Genomic DNA, 25,501 nt, shown 5'->3' on the forward strand with positions numbered 1-25,501 from the left:
AGTAAAATGATCAGAAAAAACCACAAAATTAAACATGTACATGATCACCTTCAAATCTATTGAAAAAGTTAAGTAAACTATCACTTAAAGATAAAGTTGATATATAGTGCAGTAAAATTACTGCTTTCATCCTATTTCATGAGGTTGTATACAAAGTTAATCATGTTGTCATCTTATGTTTGTGTGAGTATACACACACACACATACAGCCCTTATTACAACACGTAAAATCTAGATGGAAAGAATAGTCTTAACTCTCTAACACCAGCTTTAATGTATCTAAAATAAATGCAGTTTGTCTTAGAGAGGAGTTTTCTATAACCAATCCAGAAAGCAGGATGAAAATCAAATTAACTTTTTCAGGCTGTTGAGCACGCCTAAACCAGGAAGCCACATCATTTTCAAGTGAGAATTAAAACAGGAATGGAGAGGATTTCAAAATGTGCATAATGACAGTAAGTTAGAAAATGCATTTATAAACATATTTCCTAAGGACAATTATTTTTCTAAAGAATGAGTTTGTTGAAATCAATTATGAATTTTTGGAATATGCTTCCTACTATGTACTCTCAATACCTTAAAATCAGATTAAATCAACATCTTATTTTTTGAATTAGTGTAGAAATAATTAGAACAAAATGTGTACATTATAGTGCTAAATAGATTTATTGTTATTATTATTTTACTACAAGAAGCTAATACATATACATGGCTTACGCTATTCTTTACACATTTAATGGACACTAAATGCCAGTGACTTACAATGATAAGATGAGAATTTATCTAACTGATTTCTACATTATATATGAGTGCTTATTTGAGTGCATGATATAAAAATAAATCACTCTTACCCATGCATCTATCCATCTTTCATTTTTAAAAAGAAATATGTATACCACATTTTCTTTATTCATTCATCAATTTTCCAATACATCTTTATACACACAGAGTTTTGTATAAAGTGGAAACTTATAAAGTAAAACAACGTCATCAAAGGAACAGTTATAATTTTGAGATTGTTAAAAAATTTTGTGTTTGTCTTTTTTCATATCCTTTTTAATTACCTTCCTTTTTCTCTCTTAAAGTACTTTTTAAATGTATTTTTATGGCATTTACCATACTGTAATATCTTTATCACTTTCTATATCTGTGTTTCTTACTAAACTTTAAATTTCTTAAGGATGCTGATCATATCTTAGTCTAAATAGAGTAGAGGAATTAAATATGCCATCTTGGTTTGGAAAATTGGAATTGCCATTTCGATAAACTTGCACTAAATGGTATTTTATTCATCATTCATTCATCCACTTATAAATTGTATTTGCACTGACTATATGCTCACTCCTGTGCTAAGAGCTGAAACTACAAAATACTATAAGATACGGAGTATAAACTTTATTCTATAATCTGAGGGAGTCATTAAATGGTATTGAGCAGTGGAAAGATATGTATGATATGTTTTTATAGAGAACATGCTGGGGAGCAGTAGGTAATGAGGATCTGAGAGTAGAAAACTAAAGAGAAATGCATAAGCAGAACGTATTGTAATGCCTGGCTGAGGGGATCTGGGGAGTTAATACTGTGTGTATATGATACCGTGTCTGTACTTCTGGAGCTCTTCTCTGCAGCTGATCCACAGAGATGGCCCCAGTGACTGAGATCTTCTAATATTCACACACAGTGTAGTTCCCCTCGTGGAATCTGGGCTCACTCTCTTACTCTCTTTGATCAATAAAGTGCAGCTGAAGTGACTGCGTAACTTCCAGAGTTGGTCCTTAGAAGATCTGTAGTGTCAGCTTTCACCACATGAGTTAAACGTCTTGAACATTCTGGCCCAGGATAGACTCCAGATGCCTGTGGCACCTGATGACAAAGACATGGAGCAACACCACCATCCATGTGAGCTGCAATCAACAAACAGAATCATGAGAGATAAACAAAAAAATCATTGTTGTTTAGTTTTGGAATGGATTTGTCATGCAGCACAGATAACCTAAACAGATATTTGTATCAGAAGTAGGTTGTGGCCGTGACAAAATCTGAAACTTGTCGTTCAGCTTTGGGACAGCTGTCAGGTACAAGCCAGAAGGGCCCTGAGGAGACTGTTGGCAAAGACTGAAAGGGAAACGAGGGAATTGTTATGGGAGGCTAGAGAAAAAGTCGCCCTGTGGTGGGAATTTGGGCAGTATTATTCCCTGTAGAAAATATGGGAAATAAAAAAATGTACTCATTGAACTTGTAGATCTAACTATTAACAGTTCCTACCTTTTTAAGAGAAAAGCCATGGTTAGTGGGCTTCTTTGGATTTCTGGAAAAATCCAAATAAAAAAATGTACCCATTGAACTTGTGGGTCTGACTATTAATAGTTCCTACCTTTAAGAGAGAAGCCACGCCTAGTGGGCCTCTTTGGGTTTCCAATTCCAATCCATTTCCCTAATTAGCTTAAAGCATGCCTGTTTTGAGTGGGGTGCAGAGAACAGGTTGTGCAATAAGTCCAGGCTGCTGTGCAGGGCACTATGCCACTTGTCCACATGACCCAGCAGATTTAATGTACTAGAAGTTAGGGACAAAGTCTGCAATGTTTCCCAGGCCCCAAGGGGTGAATCACAGTACAGACTTTCATAATCTGGGGGCACAGCTATACCGTCCTCTGTAGATAACCATTCTCCTGAGGAGAATCAGCTTCACGCTTGTTTGGTGAAGAGACTAAACACTTGAACTTTGCCCATCAATTAACCGTAAAATTCCATATGCCCACCATTAATTGGGTGTTGTCTGACCCATCAATCCCTAATGTTGCCTGTTCACAACAGCACTCAATCTTCAAATGGAGGTGGCATAAACAAATACGCCTTAAGTAGCTGGTGAAAGCACAAATAACTTGCATGAGAAAATGCTCATGTTTCCCCGACTTCTACCACTATACTGCCTCCCCTTTCTCAACTGGCACTTATGGTCCATGAGGAGTTCCCTATGCTGACTTATTAGAGGACAAAAACTTCATCCTGGCTTACGATAATTCTACACAATATCCTGGTACCACCCAATAGTGGACGTCTGCAGCATTAGCACCGTACTCTGGGGTATCTCTAAAGCAAAAGCTTTAGAGAAAATCTTTCTATCAAGTAGAACAACCTTGTTGTTAATTTGGCCTGCAAGGAGAGATGAGCAGAATTTCAGTTCCCACAGGCAGTGGCTGACAGTTTGGCTTGAGAGTTAGGAGCGTGGAGGGCATATGATTGGAAAATTGTTGACAAGGACGATAGGAAAGAGGTACAATAGACAGACATCTCTCATAAAGATACTCGTGCCCCATGCTATTGCTTAGAAAAGAACAAAAGAAGCAGATGACAATCTTAATAATCAGGTGGACAAGATGGATGGTTTCTTGAATGTCAGTCAGTCTCTCTCCCAAATCATCCTACCCTCTCCCACTGGGCTCATGAATAATGTGGTCATGGGGGCAGACACAGAGGTTATATATGCATTCAGCAACATGGACTTCCACTCACCAAGAATCATCTGATTACAGACACGGCTGAGTGCCAAAACTGCCCACAGCAGAGACCAACGAGGATCCCACAGTGTGCCACCTTTCCCTGAGAGGACCTTCTGACCACATTGGGTCAATTCTACAATGACAGGAGGAGTAATTTGTTCTCACTAAAATATCTACGTTGCATATTGATTTGCATTATCTGCTTTTGATGCTTATGTCCAAAAGAAAAAAAAACTACATCATTTATGTACTATTGTGTGTATAAATCTCATCAAGTTTATGCCAACATCATTGCTTCTGTTTTCCCAATATCATTGCTTCTTATCAGGGAACTCATTGTTCATAAACTGAAGTGTAATAATGAGTTCTTGCTCATGGAATTCACTGGTCTTATCATTTTCCCCATCACTCTGTTAAATGCTGGAATGAACTTTTGCAGATTGAGTCACGAGGCTGGCTTGATAGTAACACATGGGGCTGGGATAATATCCTCCTTGATGTGGAACATGCTAAGAATCAGTATATTGTGCTATTTTTCCCATACCTTGGATTCATGGGTCTGAGAATAGAGGGCTAAGATTGGTAGTACCTTCTCTCATAATTATACCAAATAATACACTGCAAATTTTTCTTCCCATCTTTGAAACTTTGGGCTCTGCTGGATAGATTAGAGGCTGTGGTAGGCAGAATTCTAAAAATCCTCCCTCAACACACACAGAGCATTCTTGTTCTCTGGTTATCCAGGTAAACAGTAAATTATGATGTTTAATAAATTGTTTTGTGACATAGTTAAAATCACAAGTCAGTTGGTCTTAAGATGTGAAGATTACCTGGTTATATCTGACTCAATAAGGTGTACCTTTAAAAGCTAGCAGCCAAAGAGCATCTCAGGGAGATGTGAAGCATGAAAAGTATTGAAGGCACTGTTTCTGACTTTGAAGATGGAGAGGGCCACATAATGAGGAATTCAAGTGGCCTTCGGAGGATAGGTTCAGCCACCAGCCAGCAGACAGGAACCTCAGTCCTACAACTGTAAGGAACTGAATTCTGCCAATAACGTGAAAGAACTTGGAAGCATATTCTCCCCTAGATCCTCCATATAAGACTCCAGACTAACTGACGCCTTGATTTTGGTGTTAGGAGACCCCAAACAGAGAACCTCAGTTGAGCCTTACTGAACTTCTCATATATAAAAACCATGTGATAATAAATGAATATTTTAAGCTGCCAAGTTTGTTACACAGCAAAAGAAAACTAATACAGAGGTCTGGGTTTCCAAGAGACCAACTACTTCTATCAGGATTGAACAATGGTTCCATCAGACTGGAGATCATGGCTGCTGCTTGTAACTTGGTTCATGACAAATGAGCCAAGAAGCAAAGAAGGAGGTTACTGTACTGACTGGGGAGATTCATTTGGTTGTTAGCATAAAATGCGGGTAATTAGGAACATGTCTCTTGGTCAGAAGATCTCTCAGGTGCATCTTAGTAATTCCATACCCTATGGGGGAAAAAAAAATAAGGGAAAGCTACAACTACCTAATACAGAAAGGATTAATAATTTCCCAAATCCTTATGAAATGAAATTTTAGAATACTGATAAGGCAAGGAATCATGACCAGCTGAGGTGCTTGCTGAAGGTAAAGGGAATATCGAGTGGGGAGTAAATGTTCTAAAATATTCTAAATACCATTTCAGTATGACCAGTGATATAAATAGGACCACGGTAGTTATACTATTCCTCCATATATTGATATTAATATATATATATACCAAATATTTCCTCTTTTCCTCCCTCCTATTTTCCTAAAATATAAGATGTGATCATATATTTTAAATGCATATACATATCAGTGTTTGAGTAAGAGGCTATCAAAGGATGTGTGACTCAGCCAGAAGATAATGAACGTCATCCAAAATGAATGAAGTGGTATGTAATATTTTTTATCGACTATTGAGGAAAGAGTAAGCATTGTCCAAGGGGTCGTCTAGTAGAAGCATGATTTTGCTATTGTCTTAAGGGGGGTGTATGTGAATACCAAGTTGATATGGGATTATCTGTATGACTTGACTAAATCGGAACTATGCTTCCCACAATTCCCTTTCCCATATGTTTCTGAGTGAGAGCTGGTCTAAAGAGAAATTTGCCTGAGATTTGCAAAGTGGAAGTGAACTAGAAGTCATTGATCTCCGAAGGTTGCAGCGATAGAGACAGATACAGAGGTGCTAGTGTCTCCTAGATTGCCCCATGTCCACTTCTACATGCTTGCTAGCTCTGCTAACCAACAGTGACGTCAGGCCCATGACCAGACACAGAGGCAACAGCTGTCATGGGCTTTTCTCCAGCTCCTCTTCCCATTCTCCCTCTAGAAGCTCCTTGTGCCTGGCTTCCCATAGGCCCTTGCAAGTGCCAACTCACCTGTCTTCACTTGTCCTTCAGGTTGATGGAAAGTCTTTCTAATACCTTTTCTGTAATCCCTCAACAAATTCTTTAGAGTTTTACATCCCAAAGCTCCCCACAATTGTGTAAGGCTACATTCCTGCTATAAATTTATTTTTCCGTAATACTTATAGTAGTTCTGATTCCCTGATTTATCCTTGACTGTCCTGATAATTTAATTCCTTCCAACAATTCTGCCCACCTCTCAGACCACAATGCCTCCAGTGACTCCTGGGCAAGTGGGAGTGCTGGGCTGTTCCCCTTAAGGACTCCTCTGTAGCCAAGCCATCCAGCCTCATACCTAGAATTTAAAGTTCCTCCTGCCCCTTCTGGGCCTAGACAAAACCTTAAGTTAGAGAGTAAGGGATCTGGCAGCCTGGTGCGGCCTCCACGTGGCTACATCATGTAATATAGAAATGAGGGAAAATTACGTCCTTGTTGGGTGAACCTTGATCAATGCAGAATAGAACACGGAAGTGAGCCTGGCAAATGAATGTCCTCCTCTGCCACGGACTAAACTGAAGCAGTTTTTCCATGCATTCCATCTAAAGAAGTACCAAATGTACACACCTGCCAAGAGACATGTTTTGTTTCTTTTCAGCTCATTATGAAGCAGAAGCAATGGCCATACTGGATCGCTGCACTTTGCTTCACATGCCTCCACCCTCCTTTCCTCTTTGGCTCATTCTCACTGTCCTGGGTTTCAACCTCCCAAATAAGCATCTTGCCTTAGCCTCTATGTTTTTCCCTAGAGCACCAGATTAAAACTCAGTGACAATTAAAGTGTGAATACTGTGGCAATGGGATGGAAATGAATGGGACAAATATGAACGACATGAAGGAGATAGATTGATTGAATGTGTTAGGCATAGAAAAAGGAGGAACTGCCAATTGTGCCACATTTAATGGATAAATGTGCTGATCCAAAATATAAAGAGATACGTAATGAAGAAAAGGAGGTTAGGGGCAGATAAGTTCATATAGAGGCTGAAGAACTGTGATTCTGTTCAAAGTGACAGGCAAATTTTTGCAGGAACGAGATAGAGTGAGAATAACAACATACTACCTTGGCCATCCTATTAGTTAGAACGGCCTCATGTGCTGTTTAGCCACTGATGCTAAGGAAACAGTAACAACAATGATAACAAAGTGCACTTTTTAGTAAATGTAGCTTCAAAAATAAAATGTATAACAGAGTGAATAAAAATCTAGAGTAAAAAATGGTGTTAAGAATTTTATAATTTTTCCGAGTTGTATTCCTGCTTCTCTTAAATTAACTTGTACATGGGTACCTGATCTTTGTTAATTAAATCTTCAGAGCAGTTAACCTCAAGGTAACTTTTGCTGTAACCCTTAGCAACATTCTTAAAGCATTTCCCTTTAGATTTTAAAGCTTCTCAGTTAGTCAAATGGCTCTCCTGAATCAGCCTTTTATTAGGTGTGGCTATTTTCAGTGATATATGTATATGAATGTTATATGTGTCTCTTCTGAGTTGAATTTAATTTAATTTTAGTTATGGAGAAGAAAGCAGCACTTTACGCTAATTTGCCCTATCAGAAAAGCTAGCGCACTTGTCTGTTGCATGCCAGAAGTACGACACTCTCTTATCTACTTATAATGAAAGTCCCCCGCTTTCTCTATAGCTCTGAGAAAGAAGAGATGTTCTTCACAAAGAGGATTATCTATTCAATACTTCCCTTCTGTTCCAGTGTCCTAACATTTAACTGGATGTACAAACTGTCAAAGGCAGCCGTTCTTTAAAATAAAATTGAGACCTTATTGGAGTAATTCAACCATTTTTAAGACAAATAGAACATAACACAACACATTAAAGATTTAGCATTAGTAATTTCTTCACAAGTACACTAGTATTCAGTTCAAGCCTTAACTGCAATTTGGGATCGTCTGTGAGGTTTACCACTGAGTAGTGGAGAAGCGAGGTAATGAACTAAAGGAGGACATATATCATATAGACATACATCAAATAGAAAGATCGCCTCTTTTCTTTAATGCTAAGTGAGAAAATTGCTTTCTAGCACAATAAATATTTGAACCCAGAGAGAAATAGAAATGCAAGCAGAATAAAGTGAAAACCAAACAAATCAAAACAGTCCCACAGTGCTACCACCACCACCATCAACAACAGCAGGAAACGGGTGCAAATAGCTGCACTGTGCAAATCTTTACATTCTTTAGTTGAAATACAAGCAATGGCCAGTATATTTGCTTGACAATTTTACTCATTAATTTTCCTGAAATTTGAAAATTAAAGAACAGTTAACAGCCCTTTTCATAGCATATGATTGTGATAAGAGATATATAAAAATCACCTAGACTATACACTAAATTGATTTTTAAAAGTCAATCTGCAAAGTGTCGTGTTTTTTTTGAGGAAGATTAGCCCTGAGCTAACGTGCTGTCAATCCTTCTCTTTTTGCTGAGGAAGACTGGCCCTGAGCAAACATCTGTGCCCATCTTCCTCTATGTTATATGTGGGACGCCTGCCACAGCATGGCTTGACAAGTGGTGAGTAGGTCCACACCCAGGATCCGAACCAGCGAACCCAGGCTGCCGAAGCAGAGCATGCGAACTTAACCACTGCACCACCAGGCCGGTCCCAAAGTGTTCATTTTTTAAGTTATTTTAAAAGTTTACTATTACCATGATTGCTTATATGGTTTGGACATTTTCCTGCTGACTAGGTTTTTATCTACTATTTATCACAGGGTTTTTTAAAAGAGAAATTGGATTGAGCTTTATTAGGTTGATGATGAAGTTTTAAAGTCTTTACTTAATTCATTCCTTAAATATCTGTTCTTTACTTTTTAAATACACATTTAATTATAGAATAGATGTTACATTTACAGAAAATTGCAGAGACAATACAGAGAGTTCTCTTTTATATCATGTCTAGTCTCCCCTATTGTTAATGTTCTACATTAGTATGGTACGTTTGTCACACAAATGAACAATATTGATACACGATTATTAACTAAACTCTAGTTTCTTCACATTTCCTTCATTTTTACTTAATATCCTGTTTCTTTTTCTGGGATCCCGTCCAGTCTACCACATTATATATGACCATCATGTCTTCTGGCAGTCACAGTTTTGAAGATTTCGTTGGTTTTGATGACCTTGGCAATTTTGAAGAATATTGGTTAGGTAATTTTCAGACTGTCATTCCATATGGGCTTGTCTGATGTTTTTCTCATGATTATATGGGGTGTATGGGTTACTGATAATAACTTTGATTGTACAACTGAGCTGTGTTTGTCAGGTTACTCTACTGTCAACTTACTCATTTTCCTCCCTTTTCATACTGATATTTGAAACCAAGATCTGGGCACCGGGTGTGCTTGTTGCTTGTTTCTATGGATATGTTATTTTACATGTTTATCTCAATCTATATTAAATTAGAATGAATTCATTACCTAATCCAGTGCCACGTGATTCACCCTAGCCTTCTCACATTGTTCATCTATAACCTCCGTGTCATCAGTGAGTATTGACTCCCACCATCCTCCGTCCGTTTACTTATTTGTTCAATCTCAGTATACGTGTAACATGATAACCCACACACCCAAGGGAAATAACTTTGCCAACTAGAGCACAGCACTGATGTACAGTTTCCTTTGTCCTCAAAGTCTGCAATTATTTCCAAAGTTACTTAGAAAAGATCCTTTTTTTCCCAGCCCTATTATGTGAGGTTATATCATATATTCTTAATACAGTTAAATTCTTTTGTCACATTCTGTATTTCATCCTGAGGTCTCTCAATTCCCTAATTATTCACAGACCTTTAGACTCATTATTTGTGCTCTAAGTTCCCACAGGTTTTAAAAGATTCCGTGTCATGTAATCATCACCACAGTATCATACAGAACAGTTTCATCACACTAAAAATCATTCCCCCTGTACTTCAGCTATTCAAACTTCTTCCCTCACCAACCGCCTGGCAACAACTGATCCGTATTGTTTTCTCCAGAAAGTCATATAAATACAACCGTAGAGTAGGTAGTGGTTTCAGACTGGCTTGTTTCACCTAGCAATATCCATTTAATGTTCATCCATGTTGATTTACGGAACAATAGCTCATTAACTTTTATCTCTGAATGGTATTCCACTGCATAGACATACTATTATCTGTGTATCCATTCACCTACTGAAGGCCGTTTGGTTGCTTTGGTTTGTGAAAATCAAGAATGAAACTAGTGTAAACTCTCACACTCAGATATTCAAATCAGTTGGGTAAATACATAGGAGCACAATTACTAGATCATATGGTAATTTTATGTTTGGCTTTGTAAGAAACTGTCACTCTTTCTTCGGGAGTGACTATACCACTGTTCATTCCCACCAGCAATGAATATGATTTCCTTGTACTTCCTAAGCTTACAAGCAATTGGTATTTTTATTTTTAAAAAAATTATTTAGCCATTCTGATAGATGTGTAGTAATATCTCACTGTTGTTTAAATTTGCATCTCCCTAATGACGAATATTGATGAGCACCTATTCATATGCTTATTGGTCATTGACATATCTTCATCAGTGAGTTGTCTGTTTAGACTTTTTGACCCTATTTTAATTGAGCTTTTGTTTCTTATTGTTGAGATTTAACAGTTCTTTATACATTCTCATATACATCCTTTATAAGACATGGACTTTGCAAATATTTTCTCCTACTTTATAATATGCTTTTTATTCTGTCTTTAACAGAGCAAAAGTTTTTAATATTAATAAAATATAACTTATCAAAATTTCCCTCTGTTTTTTTTGTCATTGTATCTAAAAACTCATCACCAAACAGAAGTTTATCATACTTTGTCACGTGTTTTATTCTAGAAGTTTCAGAGGTTTACATTTTAATTTAGATCTCTGATCCACTTTGAATTAATTTTTTTCTAGGTTGTATAGTCTAAATTCTTTTTTTTTTCTTCTGTGTATGAACATCCAATTGTTTCAACACAATGTACAAAAGATTACCCTTTCTCAATTGAATTGCCCTTGTAAAAAGTCAGTTCACTCTATTTGTATGAATCTATTTCTGGACTTTCTATTCTATTGAGCAATGTATCTATTACCTTACCAATACAATATTGCCTTGATTACAATAGATTTATAGCATGACTTGAAGGCCAGTAAGGTGAATTTTACAAATTTATACCTTTTTTCAGAATTATGTTGCGTGTTCTAGATCCTGTGCTTTACCATATAAATTTTAGAATCATGTTGGTAACATTTACAAAAAGCTTACTGAGATCCAACGCTCTTTCTTTATTTATGTAGATCAGTGAGCTATGTCATTTGTCTCTTGCCTGAAGAACTTCTTGTAACATTTCTTGGTCTGTTTACAATGGATCCATTCAGTTTTGTTTATCTGAGAAAATATTTATTTCTCCTTTACTTTTGAAGAACTATCTCACTGGATTGTTTTTTCTCAAACACAAACATTTTCCTTCACTCTTTTCTTACTTGTGTGGTTTTTGACTAGAGGGCCACTATAATTCTTATCCTGGTTCCTCTGTAGGTAAGATGTTTCTTTTTTCCTCTGGCTTCTTTCAACAAGATTTTCTCTGTCTCTGATTTTGTGCAGTTTGACTATGATATGCCTAACGATGAGGCGGGGGCGGCAAGGGAGGCAGTGGGTGTGGGTGTTGTGTGTGTTTTGTTTTGCTTTGTTTTCACATTTATCCTGCTTTATTTTCTCTGAGTTTCCTGGATATGGTTGTGGTTCCTGTCATTAATTCTGAAAAGATTTCAGTCATTATTATTTTAAACACTACTTCTGTTCCATTCTCTCTTTCTTCTTCTGTTATTCCTATTATGAGTGTATTACACTTTTGGATATTACCTCAAAGGGTTTAGATATTTTATTCTCATTCACATTTACTCTGCATTTCATCTAGGGAGTTTTCTGTTGACTTATCTTCAAGTTCCCTGATCCATGCCTTAGCTGATGTGCACATTGAAGGCATTACTCATTTCTGTTACTGTGTTATTGATTTCCAGCATTTCATTTTGATTCTTTCTTAGGGTTTCCATCTCTCTGATGACACTCATTACCCATCTGGTCTTGCATGTTGTCTACTCTTTCCATTAGAACCCATAATATGTTAATAAATAGTATTTTAAATTCCTGGACTGAAAATTCCTACATATATGTCATATCTGAGTCTCATTCTATTTGCTTTGTCTCTTCAGCATATTGTTTTCTTACCTTTTGGTGTGTCATTGTAATTATTTTTTTATTGAAAGCAAGACATGTCATATACCATAATAGATACTAAGGTAAACAAGCATTTAGTGTAAGGGTTTATGATAACCTGGCTAGGATTTGGGTTATGTTTAACATTTATTGTAGCTATAGGTACCAGAGACTTCAAATTTGTCTGCTGTCCTTGTTTTTGTTTCACTTCTAGGCTTTCAGATTCCTTATATAAAGCTACTCAAAGAGTCTATATGATGCAGTCTTTCAATGTAATCCACTATGATCATCCTGGATGCTCATGGCATGGGGTAGAATTTGAGGGAGAGGACATTCTATAATCTAATGATTATGTCTCTGTTTATAGTAGGCCTGTGTCTCAGGTGTTTGGCCTTCACAAATTTCTGTTCCTTCTTCGTAGATGTAGCTCCCATGCCCTTATCCAAAATTCCTTCTCTGGGTGAAGCAATCCCCATCTGTTTTCTCAAAACCCTGTCCCCTGGTGGCTATGACATTTTTATTTTCCTTATAGAAGACCTGAAGGCTGAAACTGCCTGCAGTTGGGCACAGTTCCTGTCTCCCAGGTGGGATAAGGTGTCAGAATTGCCCTCTGGGAATTCCTTCCTCCTGGAGACTGGGCCTTTGCTGGGGAAAAGAGTCTGAGAGAGTGTCACCATGGCTATTCTACCTCCCTCTTTCAGGATTTCTCTCAGATCCTGTCCATGAGAATCATCTGGTGTTCCTGGAAAGAAAGTTGTGAAAATAGTGGGAACTCCATATGACACAGCCCTCGGGAGTCTCTGCATTCAGCCTCCAGTAATTTTTCAAAACTACCGTTTAAGGATTCCTACCAGTTGTGGTGTCCAGTGGCTTTTGCTCCAGGTAAGCAAATATTCAGTGCTGTATCTTGTAGGAGGCACCTGGCTCTCTGGATTTCAAGGGTGCAGCTTGCCTGGCAACCACAGTTTTCTGACGAGGCCAAGAAGAGGCATTGGTTTTCAGTTGCTCAGGTTTTCTTGTAAGGGTGAGAGTGATGACTTCTAATCTTTTTACAAGTCAGAGTGCTTAGCATGCTTTTTTTGCTATTATCATTTATAATTGCCTTTTAATGACCATTATTAGATTAGAAAATTCTATTTTCCTAATTGCTGTTCCAGTGCCAGGAAAATAATGACTATATTCCTATTCTTATAACCTATCCTTAAATATTAAATATACATGTTTATAAAAATTTGTATTAATACAATGTCAACTAGCATATATATTTTGACAAAAAGACAAACTTTAGCATACTGTGACTTCTTTTTTGCCCTGACTTTGCTGGATTTTTCTTAGTTTCAATTCTTTTTTAAATTATTTTCATTGTAGATAAAAAATTATTCACATAAATATATATGTCAATAGTTGGTTTGTATGTCAATCTTTATTTTACATATGCCTTCTGTTTTCTTTTATCTGTTTCTTAAGTTGGTTAACACTTCATTTTGCTAGTTGTCCTAGAATAATTCTTCCAGGTATTTATTATAAATCGTAAGCTTTGTGTATCATTACTAAATCCATTTTTTAAAATTCCACTCTCACATTAGAATGCTATTTTGAGTAGATATTGAACTCTAGGTTATAAAAGATTTTCCTGAAAATATTAATCTAAAGCTTTCTGGCCTAATTAGTTAATTATGAGAAATCTGTAGTCAAACTGAATTTCATTTGTAGGTTGCATTATATATATATTTTTAAAGTTCTGGAAGCTTTTCTAGGGAATTTTTCTTCACTCTCAATTTCTAAATCTTCAATATAATAATCTAGATCTGTGTCTTTTTTTACTAACTCAATATATGGTTCATCTTTCCATTTGAAAAATCTGTATATTTTTCTGTTTTAGGAAACATTTTTTATAGCTCTTTATTACTTCTTCCCTATTCTCCTTTTTTCATTGAGGTAAAATTGATATATAACATTATATAAGTTTCAGGTGTACCACTTTATAATTTGACATCTGTATATACTACAAAGTGATCACGACCAAAAATCTAGTCACCATCCATCACTGTGCAATTGACTCCCTTCACCCACTTCACCCACCCTGCAACACCCTTCCCGTCTGGTAATCACCAATCTCTTCTCTGTATTGATGAGTTTGATTTTGTTTTGTTGGTTCCTTTGTCTTGTGTTTTTAGATTCCACATATAAGAGAAATCATACAGTACTTGTCTTTCTCCATCTGACTTATTTCACTTAGCATAATACCTTCCAGGTCCATGTTGTGGCAAATAGCAAGATTTCATTCTTTTTTATAGCTGAGTAATATTCCATTGTGTATATATACCACATCTTCTTTATCCATTTATCCATCCATGGACACGTAGGTTGTTTCCATATCTTGGCTGTAAACAACATACAGTGAACATAGGGGTGCATATATCTTTCCAAATTAGTGTTTTGTATTCCTTGCATAAATACCCAGAGGCAGAATGGCTGGATCATATGGTGGTTCTGTTCTTAATTTTTTGAGGAATCTCCATACTGTTGAGGTAGGCCTGCATTGCTATAAACTTCTCTCTTAGAACTGCTTTTGCTGCATCTCACAGCTTTTGTTATGTTTTATTTCTGTTTTCATTTGTCTCCAGATATTTTCTTAGAAGGCTTGCTTTTTTTCGTTTGTTATTGAAAGCTTGGCACCTGACCTAACATCTGTTACCAATCTTCTTTTTCTTCTTCTTCTTCTCCCCAAAGACCCGTAGTACACAGTTGTATATTCTAGTTGTAGATCCATCTGGTTGTGCTATGTGGGATGCCACATCAGCATGGCTTGATGAGTGGTGCCAGTCTGCACCGAGGATCCAAACTCGTGAAACCCTAGGCTGCCGAAGAGGAGCGGGTGAACTTAACCTCTCAACTGTGGGGCTGGCCCCTCTAGATATTTTTTGATTTCTTCTTTGATTTCTTCAATGACCCACATGTTTGTGTTTTTTCCAGTTTCATTCTTGCTATTGATTTCTAGTTTCACACCATTGTGGTCAGAGAAGATGCTTGATACCATTTCAATCTTCTTGAATTTATTGAGACTTGTTTTGTGGCCTAACACGTGATCTCTCCTGGAGAACGTTGCATGTGCACTTGAAAAGAATGTATTCTGTTGCTTTTCATGAAATGATCTGTATATATCTATTAATTCCACCTGGTCTAATGGGGTGTTAAAGGCCAATGTTTCCTTATTAATTTTCTGTCTGGATGATCTGTCCTTACACCAGCTTTCTTTTCATTTCCGTTTGCATGGGAGATCTTTCCCCATTCTTCACTTTCAGTCTGTATGTGTCCTTACTTCTGAAGTGAATCTCTTATAGACAGCATGTAGATGGGTCTTGTTTTTTATCCGTTCAGCCACTCTGTCTTTTGATTGGAAAGTTTAGTTCATTTACATTTAAAGTAATATTGATAGGTATGTACTTATTGTCATTTTGTTGTTTTCTGTTTGTTTTTGTAGTTCCTCTCTGTTCCTTTCTTTTTCTCTTTCTCTCTTCTCTTAAGGTTTGATGGCTTTCTTTAGTGTCTTGTTTAGATCCATTTCTCATTTTTCGTGTGTGTATTTACTATAAGTTTTGCTTTGTGGTTACCGTGAGGTTCATATATAACTTCCTATGTGTATAAGTTTGTTTTAAGTTGATAGCAACTTAAATTTGAACACAGTTCAAAACTTTACATTTTTCTTCTCCCCTTTTATATTTTTGATGTCACTTTTTACACCTTTTTATTTTAAGCATCCCTTAACAAATTATTGTAGTTTTAGTTAACTTTCCTACATTTGTCTTTTGATCTTCATACTCGCTTTATAAGTGGTTTATCCACTACCTTTACTATATATTTACCTTCTCCAGTAAGATTGATTATTACCGCCCTGTGTTTTCTTATGATTGATTAGTATCTTTTCAGCTTAGAGAAATCCCTTAAACATTTCTTATAAGGCCAGTTTAGCGATGATGAACTCCTTTACTCCTTTAGCTTTTGTTTATCTGGGAAACTCTTAATCTCTTCTTCATTTCTGAATGATAATCTTACGGGTTAGAGAATTCTCGATTGGAATTTTTTTCCTTTCCACACTTTGAATATGTCATGCCACTCACTGCCTTCTGGCCTATAAAGTTTCTGCTGAAAAATCTGCTTATAGCCTTATGGAGTTTCTCTTACACATAGTAAGTTGTTTATCTCTTGTTCCTTTTAACATTCTCTCTTTGTCCTTAACTTTCACCATTTTAATTATAATGTGTCTTGGTGTGGCTCTCTTTGGGTTCATCTTGTTTGGAACTCTATAAGCTTCCTGTACATGGATGTCTGTTTCCTTCCCCAGATTAGGAAAGTTTTCTTCATTCTCCATTATTTCTTCAAATAAGTTTTCTGGCCCTTTCTCTCTCTCTTCTCCTTCTAGGACCCCTATAATGCAAATGTTATTCTGCTTGATATTGTCCTAAAGCTCCCTTATCTCATTTTTTTTAATTCTTTTTTCCTTTTGCTGCTCTGTTTGGGTGAGCTCTATTGCTTCATCTTTCAGCTCACTGATCCAATCTTCAGCTTCATTCCGTCTGCTGTTGAATGCCTCTGGTGTATTTTTTTCAATTCAGTTATTGTATTCTTCAGCTCATTAACTTCTGTTGGGAACTTTCTTATATTTTCTTTTTCTTTTTCAAGATCTCCCTGTGTTCATTCATTCTTCTCTCAAGCTCAGTGAGCATCTTGGTTTTTTTCTTCCTTTTTCTTTTTGAGGAAGAGTAGCCCTGAGCTAACATCTGCCACCAATCCTCCTCTTTTTGCTGAGGAAGACCAGCCCTGAGCGAACATCCGTGCGCATCTTCCTCTACTTTTTATGTGGGATGCCTGCCACAGCGTGGCTTGACAAGTAGTGTGTATGTTCATGCCTGGGATCCGAACCAGGGAACCCTGGGCCACATAAATGGAATGGGCAAGCTTCACTGCTGTACCACTGGGCCACCTTGTAACCGAAAGTTTGGTCTCTGAACCCGATGCCAATCCAAATAAAGAGAACAGAGTCTTGAGTGGAAGAGGAAAGGTTTTTACTATGCCAGGCACAGGGAGCAAAGCAAGGCCTCATGCCTCAAAAATTGCTAGCTCCCCAATGAGGAATGGGTAGGGATTTCTATTTGGGGTTTTGGGTAGGGGAGGGGGTGCATGTAGCTGTGCAGGCTGGCGTTTTCCCACCAGCCTGCGTTTGGCCTTGAGAGGCTGCTTGCAGCAAGGTTGGGGGGGGGGGGAAGGTGAGATAGGAGGATGGCAGGTGAGCGTCCTTCCCCATTGTCTCTTGTCTTGTCTTCCTGTTTGAGGCGGGTTTGAGCGCCGGGAGTCGAGGAGTTGAGGTCTGGGAAGCCCCCACTCCTTGATATTCTTGAAACAGCGGCTTTCCTGGCAAACTCAAACACATGCTTAGCTAAACTTTAGTGTGCCTCCAACTCCAGGCCACCTGGGCTTTTAACAATTTGTAACTCCCATTTAGTTGTAAAGCTCAAGGAGTCCAAGTTTAAAGAAACAGGTATTTACATATGAGTGGAGCTAGAGAAGCAGGAAAGGGGGTGGTGGGTTTTAGTTTTAACCCCATATACGCTGGGTTCAATGTGGGGGAACTGATATCAGGGCTGATGTTAAGAGCCTGTAACAACCTCTATTAGTAGGCATCTTTATGACCACTACTTTGAACTCTTTATTGGGCAGACTGCTTATCTCCACTTCATTGATGTCTTTTTCTGATGTTTTTCTCGTTCTTTCATTTGGAACGTATTCCTCTGTCTTTTCACTTTGCCTAGCTCTCTGTTTATGTATTAGGCAAATCAACTACCTCTCCCAGTCTTAAGGAGCAGCCTCATGTAGGAGGTGTCACATGGGTCCCAGAAGTGCAATGCTCCCTGAATACCAGAGCTAGGCACTCAAGGGACATCCCCTGTGTCAGCTGCACATGCCTGTTGACTCTGGTGGGGTCACATGAGCAGTGTGAGGGGGTAGGGTTGTTCGCTGCCATATCTGTTGGGGCCTCAGGACAGCATGTGGGGATGGAACGTCTGTCAGTGCCCCATGAGAGTGGCACGGGGCCATGATGAGTGGGGCTGCTTGCCTACCACTGTTAGTAGGTTTGAGTGAGACTGCAAAAATAGCACCTGCCAGCACAAGCAAAGTAGAAGGAATCCATAAAAAAGGCACCCACCAGCATTCTGTCCCCAGAGAGAGTCCAGCAGAGTTCTGCCCCAGTGGCAGACACTTTAAGATTAGAAAGTGAATCTCTTTCACATATGGTCCAGGTTCTTTTCAAACTGCTGCTTTTTGTGCAGGGTCCTGGGGTAAGTGGGTTTGCACACAAGCCCTTTAGAAGTGAGATCTTTGTTCCCTACAGTGCTATGTGTCTCCTTAACATAAGCCCCACTGGTTTTCAAAGCCAGCTGTTTTGGGGCTTGTCCCTCCGGTGCAGGACGCAAGGTTTGGGATGCCTGGTGTGGGGTATAAGACCCTGCTTTTCAGGGAGAAGCTTCCTTTGTTTGTTTCTTTATTGTGAAATCCCTCCTGATTGTGAGTCCCTGTCCCGGGGGCGGAGTTTTTAGTGAGAGCGCGTCTGCGCCTCTCCCACCCATCTCAATGTGTCCCTTTGAATTTTTGCTGTGGAGCAGGTGTTCAGCTAGTCTCGGATTCTTTTCAGAGGATTTGCTCCATATGTATCTGCATATTTGTTGAGTCCGTGGGAGGAGGTGAGTTCAGAATCTTCCTACACCACCATCTTGAATCTCTATTCTCTTTTTTCTACTTTCTGGGGATCCACATAAAGTATAAGAAGGGAATTGGGAAAATATTTTTTTCTCCTTATCCTTCACTTACGTGTTACTTTAGTGATACAGTGATATTTTATGGTCCTTTAGGCATTGATGACCTGGGCAAATACTCAGCCGACCTTTTTCTTAGTTATTTCCTAGTTTCTAAAATAGGTAGGCATTATGCCCCTGAAATGGAAAAAGGAAGGGCAGGTCTATTCCTGTTGTCCATCTCCATCCTCGGCTGCCCATACAGCTATTCTGGCTTAGGCGCGCTGTCTGCACATTTCACAACAGTGAGTTAAAATAACATGCAAATTCCTAAATATTGAGGCTAACGTAAATTTTTAAAGCTCACGTTTCCATCTATTTCCCCATATTACTCAATGCTTTTGTATTCATTATTTTTTAAATGTATATATTAGCATATATTTTAATAGGAATGGGGAAAATATATCAGGCATTGTAAACTGGCCACGTTATTAACATTTACATTGATAGTTTTTTTATTAAGAATTATTAACAATAAAATTTTTAATTTTTGTTCTATAAAATGATTTGTTTCACAAGCACAATTCCTATCTATCAGAAAAAAATGCAAAGATGTTATCAAAAGTCAAGTGTATGGAGAGCTCACGCCTTACACAGACTTTCATTGTTGGGCATACTTAACTGGAAATATTACCTTGGAAAGACAACATTATTTCATGAATAAAAGCTCAAGATTTGTATCATTTAGAAAATTGTAATCTTTACTCTCAAATAATCAACTGTTGGATTAAATCTTTTCCAGCTTTCTGAGAAGAAAATCATTGATGTGGAGCTGCTAGTAATTAATGACAGTTGTTACCGGAACAAAGGTCAAGATGTCAAGAATAAGTTAAATGATACGGCGATGTTTAGGAATTTCTTAAAGCAAGACTATTAAAGACATAAATACTTTCTGGATCCATTTATCTCAATAAAGCTTAAAAGAGACTTGTAACATGTTTTTATTGAGAAGTTCATTTAATATGATTCTCAAAGACTTTTTTTCTGAGTAAATGTCAATTTTCTATATACGGAAGCCTATTGCTCATTTCTGAAGTGCAAACAATGTCAAGATTAAATGGATAATTTTTATTATATCAAGAGGTATCTGGCTACAATTTCTTCCTATGTCACATGGTTTCTCTTTCATGAATTTTGAATTTTCCTTTCCCTTGTTTATTTTCCTTATTTTCCTCTCTCTATACTGTCTGACTGCCTCTTCTTACTCTTAGTTTCTTTTCCTCCATAAATTTAATACGCCTACAGGTATGTCAACTTCCTTCGTACTTTAGCTATACTCCTAACAACCTCAGTGTCTTAACACTGCCTTATTTAAGTGAGAAGACCTGATCACTCTACATTAGTTTCTCACTGCATTACTCTACATCAATTTCTCCTATGCCCTTGGCCCTAAGGAGGCCACATATCACATATCCTAGAGTAAGATGTCCTATCCAGGTGTATACCAGGGGTGTGCCAGTCCATCTAACGAAAACACAGCTACCTAAAAAGAGGAACTATGGTCAATGCGCCATTAGAATATGTAAGTAAAGTCATTATCATGAGTAACTTATTCTGTATAATAATACTTATTTCCTTTTCAGTTATTTTTAATAAGAAGCTTTATAACTAGCATTCAAAGTACTTTGTTAAATATTACAATAACATCAATTTGTATAAATGGTTTTGTTTTCTTCTGAATCTTCAAACTTTTGGGAAAAGTTATTGAACCGTGACTACTCATATCACCCAACTTTGATGATAGTACAAATCAAGAAAGAATACATGATTCAATAATTTGAGAAGGAAAACAGATTAGAATAAGATGAGGCTGATACAATCCCTCCTTTGACAAGTCTGGTCTGTTCACACTATCTGATCTATTTGATAAACCTGATAAGTCAAGTAAGCAAATTTTGGCATCAATTAGACAATGAGTCACAAGATCAAACATCATAGGCCAGGTCCCAGAACTCTGGAAGTCTACCAGCTTCCAGGAGTGGCTGTGAGTTCTGTATATTTGTCAGTAGCAAGACACTGAGGTAAGGAATATACATATATATCAGAATATATCTCCAATAAGCCAGTCAGTTATTTGAAAGCAGGTAACACTGTACTTCACAGAACCAGATACAAACTTTCTCCAAAACTAGTTTGATACATTATTCATTTGTAACAGCTTTAGTGAGATATAACTCACATAACATACAATTCACCCAGTTAGAGTGTAAAATTCAGCCATTTTTAATACATTCACCAATAGGTGCAACCATCAATTTTAGAAATTTCTCATAACCTCAAAAAGAAACCCTATGACTTGTAGCTGTCACCCCTTACTCCCACAGCCCTAGCCATGACTCCGAAGGCAATCACTAATCTACTCTACATATATAATTATACATATTACATATATATCTAACATATATAAATATATATATATATATATATATCCCTGCTTTGGATATTTCATATGAATGAAATCATATAAATATGTCTTTTGTGACTGGCTTCTTTCACTTAGCATAATTTTTTCAATGTTCAGCCATGTTTTAGTACATATCAGTATTTCATTCCTTTTTTTTGTTTATTCATTCATCACTAGATGGACATTTGCGTTGTTTCCACCTTCTAGTTATTATGAATAATGCTGTTACTAACATTCATGTGCAAGGTTTTGTTTATCTGCCAAACTGTTTTCCAAAGCAGCTGTATCATTTTAGATTCACACCAGCAAAGTGTGAGGGCTCTGATTTCTCCACATCCTTGCAACAATGTTAATATCTATTTTTTTCTATTATATATATCCTAATGGGTATGAAGTAATGTCTCATTGTGGTTTTGATTTCCATTTCCCTCAAGGTTAATGATGTCGAGCATCTTTTCATGTGCTTATTGAACATTTGTTTCTCTTTTCTGAAGAAATGTCTATCAGATTATTTATCCATTTATTCTTTCTTCTTTCTTTCTTGTTTTTTTTTTTTTGCTGAGGAAGATTTGCCCTGTGCTAACATCTGTTACCAATCTTCCTCTTTTTTTGCTTGAGGAAGATTAGCCCTGAGCTAACATCTGTGCTAGTCTTCCTCTACTTTGTATGTGGGATGCCTCCAAAGTATGGCTGATGAGTGGTGTAGGTCTGCACCTGGGATCCAAACCCATGAATGCAGGCTGCCAAAGCGGAGAACACCCAACTTAACCACTATGCCACAGGGCCGGCCTCCCTATTTAGCTATTTTTTAAGTGGGTTATTGAGTTGATTGAAATCTTTTTTATTTCCTTGTATAGGCACTTAAAACTATAAAATCCCTTCAAAGCACTGCTTTAGCTGCCTCCTGTAAATTTTGTGTCTTCATTTCTATTCGTCTCAAATAATTTTCTGGTTTCCCTTTTATTTCTTTCTTGATCCATTGGTTATTTAGAAACATTTACACATATTTGGGGTTTTTACACATATTTGTGAGTTTCCTAATTTTTTTCCTGCTTTTGATTTCTGATTTCATTCCATTGTAGTCAAAGAAAATACTTTGTATTATTTCTATTCTTTTAAACTATTGAGGTTTGTTTATGGCCCAGCATATGGTCTGTCCTGTAGAATGTTCCACGTATGATTGAGAAGAAAGTATCTTCAGTTACTGGGTGGAATGTTCTATAGATGTTTGTTAGGTCTATATGGTTTATAAGATTTTCAAGTCTTAATTTCTTTGTTGATCTTCAGTGTAGCCATTCTAATCATTATTAAAAGTGGAGTATTGAAATCTCCAAATATTATTGTAGAATTTTGTATTTTTCCTCATTTACTCAGCCTTTTCTTCCCATTTTTTCATCTGTTTTTTAGTGCAATATATGTTTATAATTGTTATATCATCTTGATGGATTGACCCTTTATCATTATAAAATCTCTCTCTTTGTCAAAAGTAACATTTCTTGTTTTAAAGTCTATTTTGTCTGGTATTAGTATAACCACTCCAGCCACCTTGTGGTTGTTGTCTGAGATATCTTTTCATATTTTTTTTTCAGTCCCACTCTACTTGTGTCTTTTATCTTATTGCTGATATATTTGGAATTAGATCTGCCATTTTACTTTTTGTTTTCTATATGTCTCATGTCTTCTTGTTCCTCTGTTCCTCCTTTACTGCTTTCTTTTGCATTAAATAAATACTTTCCAATGCAGCATTTTAATTTCTATAATTTTAACTATATTTTTGAGGGTTTTTTTACTAGCTGTTCTAAAGTTTACCATATACATCTCCACCTATCTGAAACAGCTTTCAACCTATACTAGCTTAGTTCTAGTGTTATATACAAAATTAAAATTACACCTTTATTCCCTTTTCCGCTCATTTTGGTATTACCATTATACATATTACACTAATGTGCAAAGCCAACAATACCATTGTTATAATTATTATTTACCATCTGTAGTCATTTCCTTAGCCCAGTACAGCTTTGCTTTCATGTGCTTCTTTGTGCTGTTCTTGGCAAATGTATTACACATCTATATGTTATCAGTCCAACAACAAATTATATATAAATTATATCTATTATCTAAATACTAATACATAATTATATGTTACAATTATGTATTACATATTTTATTATTTATTTTGTATATAATAAATATTTATATATATATTCTATGTATAATTTTACACAATGGCTTTTTAAATCAGTGAAGAGAAGAAAAGAGAAAAATATGCATTCTTACTGATTTATAGAATTACATAATAATCTTTACAAGTGTGGATTTGAATTACCACCAGGATCTCTTTCTCTCAGCCTGAAAAACTTCCTTTAGTATTTCTTGTATGACAGGTCTTCTAGTAACAAATTTTTTCTTTATCTTGGAAAATCATTAATCTGCTTTCATTTTTAAAATACACTTGTGCTGGATGTAGGATTCTTGTCTGTCAGGATTTTTTTTCTTTGAGCACTTTGAATATTTTATCCCCCTGCCTCTGGTCTCCATTCTGCTCTTTTGCTCAAAAGTCAGCTATTAATCTTATTGAAATTTCCATGTAAGTAATGTGTGATTTTCCTTTGTTGTTTTCAAGATTTTTTCATTCTTTTTGACTTTCAACATTTTTGTTATGATATGTCTGCTTGTGGATCTTTTTGCATTTATCCTACTTGGGATCTGTTGAGTTTCATGCATGTGTAAGTTACTATTTTACAAAAAATTGGGGAAGTTTTCAGCTATTATTTCTTCAAACATTATTTTCTCCCCTCTCTCAACTCCTTCTGGGACTGCCATTGTGCATATGTTGGGGTGCCTATTGGTGTCCTATATTTCTCTAAGGCTGTTCATTTTCCTTCATTCTTTTTTCTCTTTGTTCTTTGCTTGAATGCTATCTATCTTAAGTTCACTTTTCCTTTCTTCCATGAATTCAAATCTACTGTTGAACCTCTCTATGGAATTTTTTTATTTCAATTATTGCATTTTTCAGCTCTGTCATTTCCACTTGGTTCTTTTTTTATAATTTCTATTTGTGTAATTGAAATTCTCTAGTTGACACAACATTATTATCATAACTTCCTTTGTTTCTTTAATCATGGTTTCCTTTAGTTCCAAGAACATTATGGCTACTCTATAGTATTTTTCTGTTAAGTCTGACATCTGGTCATCTTCACCGGCAGTTTTTGTTGCCTGCTTTTATCCACTGTAGGGGTCGAACCTCTTGTTTCTGTGCAGACTTTATCTTTTATTGTTGTTGGGAACTGGATACTATAGATAATACATTGTAGCACTCTGGGTACTGGTCTCTCATTCTCTCCAGGGACTTTTATTGTTATTTGCTTGCTTATCTGTTTAGTGACTGGCTGAATTATTTTAATAAAGTATTACCCCACTCCATCACACACACACACAAAGTGGTAAGCCTCTCATGTTGTTCCTCTGGGAGATGGAGCTCTGGATATGCCCACAGTCACCTGGGCTGACAGTGATTTTGGAAGGATTCCTTTCCTCTCTTTCCTGTCCATGCCCAGCTGTTAAAGGTCACTAATTGCCAACCAATTGCTCTATTATTTCAACAATGCCTCTGGCATAAATTACTTTATAAACTAATCCGATCAAATTCTGGCTCCTGTGAAGGGACAGTTTCTGAAGTCAGTGTTTGATATTTGCTCTGACCTATGAGGGCTCCTCTCAGCTGTCATATACCCCAGTGCTCCCCTGCAAACTACATGACTTACAGTTTAAATGTCCTCACAATTGCCTTTCACCACAATCCCACTGTTCTTAGAAGCACGCTTAGGCTTGAACTTCTCTATAATCTGATGCAAATGAAATCAGTTCCTTTTGTAAAAGATCAAGAGCTCTCTCTCTCAAGGCCTGCTTCTCTGCCCAGAAAAATCCCTAAGCCAGAGCTCTGGAGCTGGTGCTGGCTGGTGACACTGGCAAGTTTCTCTCTGAATGGTTCCTCTGCTCTAGAAGCTGAGTGTTTGGTGGAGGAGACCAAAAGTCTGAGGTCCTCTTGGCTTGTCTCTCCAGGCACAGAACCACAGCCTCACAAGCAAGAGCAAGA

This window comes from Equus quagga, chromosome 2, assembly GCF_021613505.1.
Source record: "Equus quagga isolate Etosha38 chromosome 2, UCLA_HA_Equagga_1.0, whole genome shotgun sequence".
Taxonomy (NCBI): domain Eukaryota; kingdom Metazoa; phylum Chordata; class Mammalia; order Perissodactyla; family Equidae; genus Equus; species Equus quagga.